Genomic DNA, 10,525 nt, shown 5'->3' with positions numbered 1-10,525 from the left:
AGAGCCCGACGCGGGGCTCGAACTCACGGACCGCGAGATCATGACCCGAGCCGAAGTCGGCCGCCCAACCGACTGAGCCACCCAGGTGCCCCTCAACTCGGCCTTTCGAAGGTTTCTCTTCCACTCTGCCCTTTGAACACATGAATAAACTTTATCCATCCAAGAACCGACCCTGGAGGAAAGAACTCTCTCTATAAAAGGTCAGAGGCGGGGGAAGAGGAGAAGAGACAGGAGACTGCAAATACTTCTCATGTAATAGTATTTTTTATTTCTGCCACCGAGGTATGTTCTGTTTAAAACATCCTTTGGGGCGCCTGGGTGGCTCAGTCAGCTAAGTGTCCGACTTCGGCTCAGGTCATGATCTCACGGTTCGTGGGTCCGGGCCCTGAGTCCGGCTCTGTTGCTGACAGCTCGGAGCCTGCAGCCTGCTTCAGATTCTGTGTCTCCCTGTCTCTCTGCCCCTCCCCCACTCGCACTCTGTCTCCGTCTTTCAAAAATGAGTAAATGTTAAAAAAAATTTTTTTGTTTAACATCCTTATACCTCCCGCTCCAAGCTATTCCTTCAGCTCCTTCTCTCTTTCCAGCGTGACTATCTTTGTCCATAGAAGACTCTGCTGGCCAGTCAGTTTCTAGGCAGCCATCATCAGGCTCTGGGGGAAGTGCTCCCCCGGAAGGTCAAAGAGGAGGGTGGGTGATGCCTCCAGGTTGCGGGCGGCTTATGGGGGTCCATTTCCTCCTTCCAGACTCAAGAGTCTTCCTTCTCCATCGAGTGGGAGCCCGGAGCTGTTGAACACAGGGCACATTACGGCCATAGCACGGAGTATGAGAGATTAACCCTGAGTCTCGCCCCATCACTGTCCCACTTCCTCCTATGGCAGCCTCCCCACCCCCCCCCCCACCCGCCTCCACCCCCTCCCGCCCCACAGGGGCTTCTCTGACCTTTGTCATCTGCTCCAGACTTTCACAGCCTTTTGATTTCCCTGTTTCCCGCTGTCCTGCTGCACCCCCACATTTGGCTTGGTTCTTCCCTTCTAGCTTGGTAGGTGTCGATATGTGCCCCGGTATCTCGCTTTTTCAGAACGACGAGAATAAAAGCCCACCTGGTGCTCACTTGCTCTGGGCCCTGGGCTGCACACTTTGCTTGCATTGTTAATCTTTATCCTCCTGCAGCCCGGGAAGGAGGCATCTTAGCTGGTCCCGTGCTACAGGCAGGGGGAGGTGAAGTCGCCTGCCCAAGGTCACTGAGCTAGTGCAGCTGGGATTCAAATCCCTGTGCCTGACTTTATTTATTTATTCATTCATTCATTCATTCATTCATTAAATATATGAAGTTTATTGTCAAATTGGTTTCCATACAACACCCAGTGCTCATCCCAAACCTGTGCCTGACATTAAAGTCCATGCTTGGGGAACTGTTAAACCGTGTCTGTGACCGAGAGTGACCAACTCATCCCAGTTTTCTGGCGGACTTTCCTGGTTTTTAAATGGAAGGCCCTGCAGCCTAAGAAATCACTCTATCTTGGGCAACGTCGGATGGTCTGTCATTCTACCCCAGCTGGAGACTTTTTGTCTCGGGCAGGCCTGGCCTGGCATCTAAGACTCGTCCTACTTCCCCGGTCCCGATCAGAAGAGGGGGTTCCCATGTGCTGCTGTGTCTCCTGCTTCCTCTCCAATTGCTGACGCCCATCTGACTTTGCTGCCTGTTTCCTGCCTGTGCCGTCAGCATCTGGTTTGCTCCGCTTTTAGAAATGCGCACAGCACTGTAGGCTGCCTCCACTTGGATTCCCTGTCTGTCCCCCCGCCCCCCCCCCCCGCCCCGAGTACAGGCTCCCTGGGGTCCCTAGTGATGAAACAAGGTGGGAGTCCTGTCTGGCTTGTGGAATCTTAGAACACTTGCTGGTTTCTGGATGCCCTCCCAGTAGCACCGGGGGGGTGTCTCATGTGACACCTTTTGTAAAGCCCTTGCACCACCCTCCAACTCAACCATCATGAGAGCCTTGGCTATTAACAGGAAAGAGGGGGATAAACAAATATCCAAGGGACACCTTCTCCCCCCCCCCATCAAACTTGTTTGCCTTTAAGGATCTTGTCTTCTTTTTATATATTCCTGGATTCTTCTTTTATTTTAGAGAGAGGGAGAGAGTGAGCGCCACAAGTGTGAACAATTGGGGGCAGAAGGGCAGAGAGAGAAAGAGAGAGAGAGAATATTATGTAGGCTCCACTCAGAGTCCGATACGGGCTCAGTTCCTCAACCCTGGGATCGATCATGACCTGAGCCGAAATCAAGAGTCGGATGCTCAAGTGATTGAGCCACCCAGGCACCCTTATACGTTCCTAGATTCTTAAAATAGAACGGTCCTGTCAATTATATTCACAAACGTCCGGGTGAATCAAAGGACTAGGAGGCTCTTGGCACCACAGATCCTGCTCAGAACAGGGTTCTCTCCCACGTACAGCGTGGACAGCTGCCTAGTGAATATGGAGAATGCCAAGAAGGAGAAAGAGGGACGTCAGCTATCCCTGAGCACCAGTGCAAAAGCACAAAAGGGCAAATCCATCAGAAGCACAAACCCAGACAGGTCTGCCGTGGAGAGGCACTGGAATGCGCCCCGTTCCCAGTGAGCAAGCACCCCCTTTTCTGCCTCTGCTAGCTTGCCCTCCATGGGACTTCACAGATACCCAGCAGAGCACGGGCGACATAGCCCAGCCTCCTGCACCAGCCACGGCAAAGACTCTTCTGTAACAAAACGTTCTTAACAAAGACATCTGGGGGAACAACAGGTGGAACAAGCAAAACAGAAAATTACGCGGGCAGACTGCTCACAGCTGAATATTAACCAAAAGCCTCGGTGCCCCACGTGGCTGGGCGCTGATGTGCATGTGTCCCACACAACAGGAGTCAAATCAATATTCACCGGGAGAAGCAAATTAGGAATGAGTAGTTCCATACTTGGCCAAGCGTGCCAAGCTCTCCAAGGAGGCAGAAATGAAAGATTTCCCCGGTCCTCTGTGCACGCGTGGCCCAAAGAACACCTAACGGCTCCCCAAGGTTAACTCTCGAATAAAAAAGACCTTCGGCAATTGAGATACTGTGGGGATTTCCATTAGATAAAGTTAATGGGATCTTTAAAGTACTTTTCGGTCACGATTAGGTCCATGCTGGGAAAATAATGGAAGAAAAATCCAGCAAAAATGCTTTTCAAAATTAATGGGAAATAATATCGGGGATAAAAAAAAAATCCTCTACCGAGGAGCGCAATTTGATTTCTGGTAACGGCCATCGTGTTGGGTGGAGTTTCCCTCATGCCGATTACCAGTATGGTTAATGTCAAGAGTGACCGGGAATGGCAGCTGACCGGACTCGAGAGAGCTGTCTAGTCACAGAGCCCGGGGAGCGGTCTGGGGATCGTGCTCCGTCTCCTCCAGCAGCTCAGCTCACTTCCTGGTCTCACTCGCTCGGCAGGTTCTGTGCGCTGAGGGCAAAGCGGGGATGGTGTGCACCTCCTGTCCCACGACGAGAACCAGAATGACGGTTTCCGGCTTCCGGGTGGGTGGCCAACTGGAGGCTGGCCACCCTGCTTGTGCCCCAACATGGCTGCCCACCAGACGTCCCTGGAAAATGTAAGAAACGGATTCTCTGAAGTCCCTTCAGACCCACTGAATCAATGTCTGTGGGGCTGAGGGCCCAGCCATCAGTATATATATATAAAAAAAAATTACTATGACAAAATAGTTGTTACCTGGGGTATGAATGTGTGTGTGTGTGTGTAAGTGTATACACACATTATATTTCAATTTAACTGAACAACCCAGGTGACTCTGTAGCAGGAGCAGGTCTTTGGAAAAACAGGGCTAGTCTCTTTTACAAATAAGGAAACAAAGTCTCCAAGAGAAAGGGATCTGCTTAAAGCCACCCTACACAAAGCCGTGATTACAGGCTTGTATCTCAACTCAAAGTGAAGGCCTTCTCTAGGCCAGGCTACAGCTCGTGAGGTGGTTCTGGGAACTTCTGTCATTCCCCACAAAGCCCCCAAGACAGATCTATGGAGGAGGTGGCTAATTTGGCAGACCACAATGGTGTTATCAACTCTGCTAGCCATTCCTCCGGATCATTCCCCACAAGTCCCCAGATGCAGAGGTATGACCTCCTCCTCCCACTGAGTGGTCTCCATGGGCAACAGGACAAAGCATAGTTCTGCATTAGTGGATGGTTTAACACAGGGCGTTGATCAAGCATTTACCACGTGGCAGACACCTTTCCGACCCCCTGACCCTCACATCAACATCCAAAGGATCAGGTATTGTGAATACCATTTCACAAACAATGAGGCTCAATTTACAAAACTTACAAAACGGAAGACGAGAGGTAGAGGGCCCCGGCCAAGGTCACACAGCTCAAAGTTTTATCGAATCATTACGTTGTTAACATTATTATTATATATCTGAAGTTAACAGAATATTATATATCAATTATACATCATGAAAACAAAAGGACCTATGAAAAAAACCCACCCGACACTATCAAAGATTCACACCCAGGTCCTTATGGCTTCTTTGCTTATATGGTGCCCTTTGGAACTGCCATCACGCTCAAAGAATTCCAGTGATTCTCATCTAGTTTAGAAGCCAACCCACTCTCTGGGTTATTTATTTATTTTTTCCAGGTGAAAGTAAGCTCCAGAGATATTTAATACTTAATAAAACTTGCAAATGTATCGAGCTGAGAAGAGAATACCGCCATGCAGTGAATTCTTTCCGGTGGATCTCAAAGAACTTTGAAATCAGAGAATTCTCAATTGCGAGCGAGGCCTTGGTGAGGTCGGCGTTAGTGTTAATGAAGTCTTTCATGCCCGCGACGTTTTCCCGAGTATGGGGGTCAAGTTCAGGCATTTGTAATCAGTTGATAAAAGACATGTGTGTGCAGCCACGTGGGAAATCTGGGAATACTATCAAATAATGATGTAGAGTATAATTAAGGTTGAGCTATTAAGCACTCATTAATTAAGCTGTCAGATTTTAATCAAGGAATTGATTGTTTCTGCATAGAGCACTGACGGTTCTGCACCCTCGCAGAGGTCTGGAACTCTGATTTGCAAAGATTAACAAATTAAAGGGCCACACGTCAGCTCCTCCGAGAGGCAATGCGCTTTCCTGCTTCCCAGAGTGCAGACCCAACAACTTTGCGATTCCTACGGAAAGCCAAGGAGGCAAGTGGGCTCTCTCGGGAAGGGCCAGATCTGAAGGCTGCACTTCAAATTCAGTCCTTGGTGGTCGTTATTCATATTCAAAAGCTGCTTCTTGGGGACCTACTACTCTGTGCTCGGAATGTGTGTCTCCCTTTACCCGCAAAGCACGCTGCTGTACAGAAGAGGGCACGGAGGCTTAGAGAAGGGGCGGGTCCTACAACTGAGGCCACACTCTCAGGGGCGGGGGAGTGGGGCGGACTTTCTGTTCCCCGGGGCTCAGTGCACTGTGCTCTCTTTGCTTCTGAGGCTCTCTCTTCCCATCGCACAGGGACCCCTTGCACCATGGAAAACACACCTGTTCTTGAAGTCACTCCAGTGAGAGTTTAAATCTGGCTTTCCTGCTTACTGGCTGTGACAGCTTGAGGAGGTTATGGTCATTCCAAGGTGCCTCAGCTTTCTCATCTGCTAAATGGGAGCAATGCCACCACGTTGCAGGGAATGAAATGCTAGAATAGCCTTGTGCCCTGTCTGCTAGGCATGGTGCTAAGCACAGTACATTCACTGAGGCATCTAATCCTCACATAACCTCTAAGTCGGTGCTGCCCAACAGAACTTTCCGCAATGAGGAAAATATGCTATATGTCTGCTCTGTCCAATATGGTAGCCACTAGCCACACGTGGTCACTGGGCACTTAAGATGTGGCTCATGGATCTGAAGGACAGAACTTCAAACTTTCTTTAATTTTAGCGGATTAACATTTAATAACATCCATGTTTGGCTGGTGGCTGCCATATTAGCACAGCTCTAACGACGGACTCTCCTGTCCTCATCTGCCCGACGAGGGCTCAGAGAAGCCATGTGACTTGCTCTGGTCCCACAGCCTGTAAGTCGTGGCACTGGGATTTGAACACAGGCGAGGTGGCTCCTCACCGCCACATGGTACCAAATGAGAACTCTTCGGGAGGTCAGGCCTTCTAGAAGCAGGGGTCGAAGCACATGTTCGTGGCCCGGTGTCCATGCGCTGGCCCTTCACAAAGCCTGAGGGATCCAGCAGAGGCCAGGCCGTCTAACCGTGCTCTGCACCTCCAACCTCGTCCTCCCCGCGTGAGTCATCTGTTTCCAGTCAGGAGAGAGAATGGATGTGGGCAGTGGGCCGGCTGCCAGGGTGGAGACGAACTGCACGGGCTGAGTTTGCCTCTTGGCTGTCATGATTCCACACTTTGGTTTTTGGTCAGCGGGGGAAGGGAGCTGGCGTCGAGTGCCAGGTGGATGATCTCACTGAAGGTCGTAAGGCAGGTGCCCCAGAGATGAGAAAACGGAAGTTCCAAGAGGCTCATGGCCATGGCGGGGGGGGGGGGGGGGGGGCAACGGAGGGGTCAGAAGGCAGGCACCTGGCTCTGTTACATTTCAAGCCTTCCTTTGCTCTCTTCTTTTTCGCTGAGCTTTTGATCTTGGCTGCCTTTCCCCATCAGTCTAGGTGTAGTGCAGGGCGGGACAGGCCTTTGGGACCCATCTCTGCAGGCAGGAAAGCAACGGAATAAATGGGGTTTTGTTGAGTTTGGCCGTGGTGGCTGCGAGAGGGGCAGGAGAGGGGAGGCCGGAGCTGAGGAGGAATGTGAGAGATAGGGAAGGACACCGAAGGAGGTCATTATTATAACAGTAACAATAATTACGCTGATTCTCCGGGCCCTCTCCCTGGAATCCTGGGACTCCCCCATGTCGACGCCATGGCCTCCTCTGGAGCCGTCTGCAGGGGCGGTATCTGTCATCGTCAGAGAAAGGATTATAAAACCTTGGCTGTCATATCTGGACCCAAAGGAAACAAACCCGCTAAGATTTAAGGAAATGTGCCTGCATTTTATACTTTGTTTCTTTTATGAAGCAGTAAGAATGCCAAGATTTACACATTTCGGGATTCCTAATTGAATCATAGAAGTGTGGAAAATGGGAGCTCTGGGAATCTTCAGAAAAGCAAGCGGGCAGTTTGTCAACGTCAGTTTGCTACGACTGCTTCCTTCCTGGACAGCTTGGGGGCCACGCTGGTGACTGAGGAGTCTTCTGCACTGAGGCGTGTCTTTTCTGGCTTGCTGCCTTCTGGGCGCTGCTGTTCTCCTTCAGGGAAACTCTGAAGAAACAAAGGGAAGCAAAACAGGCTTTTTGGCTCTTGGAAGGTAGTGCCTCCCTGCCTTCTGTCCCCGCCACATCTGACTTCCAGGGCTATGATTTTCTGAGATTTTGAGGGGGCGGGAAAGGAGTCAAAGTCTTGGGGCTTGAATCCTGGGTCTGCTATGTCCTAGCCGTGTGACCTTGTCCAAGTTCCCAAACCTCTCTGAGACTCACAATCTGATTCTGTAAAATGAAGAGCATTCTTTACGGGTTGTTACAAGTTAAAGTTATGTCCCTCCAAAAGATCTGTTGAGGTCCTAACCCCCGGTACTGGAGAATGTGGCCTTATTCAGAAAGAAGGGCTTCGCAGATGGAGTTTTAGTTCAGATGAGGTCATGCTGGGGTAGGGTGGTCCCTTCGTCCAGTGACTGGTGTCCTTATAAGAGGAGATGACACATAGAGGACACAAGGTGACATGGCCATGTGAAGACAGAAGCAGAGATTCGAGTGTTTTGAGCTTCTAGGGCTGTTTCAGAGGGTGCCCGCCCCTGATAACACTGTAATTTCTGATTTCTGGCCTCTAGGATCATGGGGGACTAAATTTCTATTGTTTGAAGCTACCCAGTTTGGGATGCTTTGTTACGGCGGCCCTGAGAAACTAACACAAGGGTGGGTGATTTTAAGGAGTTTAAAGGATCTATGTCAGTGCCTGGCAAGAGTAGATGTTCCGAAAATGAATGTTTCTCTCCTTCTTTCATAGTGGTTGGAGCCCTGCAATGTCAAGAAAGTGAGGCAAGACAATGTGTAGTTTCATTGTTTTTTTAAGTTTATTTATTTGAGGGGGGGGAGGGAGGGAGACAGAGAGAGAAAGACAGAGAGAGATTGAGAGAGCATGCAGGACAGGGGCAGATAGAGAGAGAGAGAGAGAGAGAGAGAGAGAGAGAGAGAGAGAGAGAGAAGCAGGTTCCAGTGCTCTCAGCACACAGCCCAACACGGGGTTTGAACTCATGAATGTGAGATCATGACCTGAGCTGAAACCAAGAGTCGGATGCTTAACTGAGCCACCCATGTGCCCCAAGGCAATGTGTACTTTATTTATAAATTTTTAAAAAATGTTTATTTATTTTTGAAAGAGAGAGAGACAGAGTGCAAGTGGGGGAGGGGCAGAGAGAGAGGGAGACACAGAATCCAAAGCAGGCTCCAGGCTCCGAGCTGTCAGCACAGAGCTCGATGCGGGGCTCAAACCCATGAACCATGAGATCATGACCTGAGCTGAAGTCAGACATTTAACTGAATGAGCCACCCAGGCGCCCCAGGCAATGTGTACTTTAAATCACATACTCTAGAGGCACACTGTCTTGACCTGTATCATAGCTCCAGCTTTGTGATTCGGGGCAAGCGGCTTGACCCTTCTTGTGTCAGTTCCGAAAAGGAGAAGAGCAGTCCCTGACATCCTGGCCTGGAAGGATGCGTCCTGTGCCGGTACTATGAGCAAAAGCATGGTGTTGCTAAGAGCTGGCTTGGCACTCACAGCTGGACCCTGGTGTGCTCTCGTGAGCATGACCTTCACAGAACATCAACACCAGAAAAGGCCCTCTGTGACTTGTAAAAACAGCACAGAATGGTGGCCACTGGGAGCTGGAGGGTGGGGACCCTGGGGAGATGCAGTTTAAAGGTGCAAACTTTTTTTTTCAATTTTTTAAAATTTAAATTTATATTTATTTATTTATTTATTTAAAATATGAAATTTATTGTCAAATTGGTTTCCATACATCACCCAGTGCTCATCCCAACAGGTGCCCTCCCCAACACCCATCACCCACCCTCCCCTCCTTCCCACCCCCCATTAATCATTACTCAGTTTGTTCTCAGTTTTTAAGAGTCTCTTATGTTTTGGCTCCCTCCCTCTCTAACCTTTTTTTTTTTTTTCTTTCCTTCCCCTCCCCCATGATCTTCTGTTAAGTTTCTCAGGATCCACATAAGAGTGAAAACATACGGTATCTGTCTTTCTCTGTATGACTTATTTCACTTAACATAACTCTCCAGTTCCATCCATGTTGCTACAAAGGGCCATATTTCATTCTTTCTCGTTGCCACATAGTATTCCATTTTGTATATAAACCACAATTTCTTTATCCATTCGTCAGTTGATGGACATTTAGGCTCTTTCCACAATTTGGCTATTGTTGAAAGTCTTGCTAGAAACATTGGGGTACAAGTGCCCCTATGCATCAGCACTCCTGTATCCCTTGGGTCAATTCCTAGAAGTGCTATTGCTGGGTCATAGGGTAGATCTATTTTTAATTTTTTGAGGAACCTCCACACTGTTTTCCAGAGCGGCGGCACCAGTTTGCATTCCCACCAACAGTGCAAGAGGGCTCCCGATTCTCCACATCCTCGCCAGCATCTACAGTCTCCTGGTTTGTTCATTTTAGCCACTCTGATTGGTGTGAGAACTTTCAACTAGTATGTAAATAAGTTCTGGAGAGTAACACCCAGGATAGGGTTACAATTAACAATACTGCATTGTAAACTTCAAAGTTGCTACGAGACCAGATCTTCATTGTTCTCACCACAAAAAAGAAATGGTAATTATGGGATCCCGATGGAGCTGTTAGCTAAGCTGACGTGGTCTTTGCCCTGCAGTAAATAAATGTATCAAACCAACAGGCACACCTTAAACTTACACAATGCTATATGTCAATCACAGGTCGATAAGATAAATACATTAAAACAGAAAAGGGTCGTCTCTGTGATGGGTCAAGACAAAAACAAGCTCGCTTTGCAATCTTGTCTAAACACAGCCGGAACATAAGCGTTGTCCAAGCCACAAACAGGACCAAACGATTCCTTTTCCGGGCTACCACGAGTGACTGGTTTTCTATACCAATCCCAGCTTCAGGCGTGGTTTGCTCTTGCCACCTTCTAGAGGAGACGAATTACAATAATCATAAAATACTCCCACTTCCTGACGGTATCCAATCCAGAGCAAAGCCCGGCTTCGCTGAACTCTTCCCCCAAATCGCTTAACACGAGCCCAAGTCCCACTGTGACCCGCTCCCAACACCCCTTTACCGAGCTACTTCATGACTGCCCACGGGGTGTGCGCTCCCTCGTCGCACGGAGTCAGTAAGTCTACCCTTCTCCGCGGCAGGTGGTTTCGGGGCGTCTTTGGTTCTTGTCGGGATCAACGAGTTTTGATCCACTGGATCGAGTGTCCGCTGGAATCGTG

General features: G+C 49.2%; 1 long non-coding RNA gene across 1 annotated transcript; it reads right to left on the bottom strand.

Annotated features, from left to right (window-relative positions):
* Window positions 1-412: 412 nt before the first annotated feature.
* Window positions 413-10,501, bottom strand: LOC123382527. Its single transcript, XR_006591010.1, has 3 exons — window positions 10,369-10,501; window positions 940-3,612; window positions 413-783 (listed from the first exon to the last, which is right to left on the bottom strand). It is a non-coding gene; the product is annotated as an uncharacterized LOC123382527 (long non-coding RNA).
* Window positions 10,502-10,525: the final 24 nt, after the last annotated feature.

Source organism: Felis catus, chromosome E3 (genome assembly GCF_018350175.1).
Source record: "Felis catus isolate Fca126 chromosome E3, F.catus_Fca126_mat1.0, whole genome shotgun sequence".
Taxonomy (NCBI): domain Eukaryota; kingdom Metazoa; phylum Chordata; class Mammalia; order Carnivora; family Felidae; genus Felis; species Felis catus.
The sequence above is the reverse complement of the archived record's forward strand: the minus strand, read 5'-3'. Positions and strand labels throughout refer to the sequence as shown.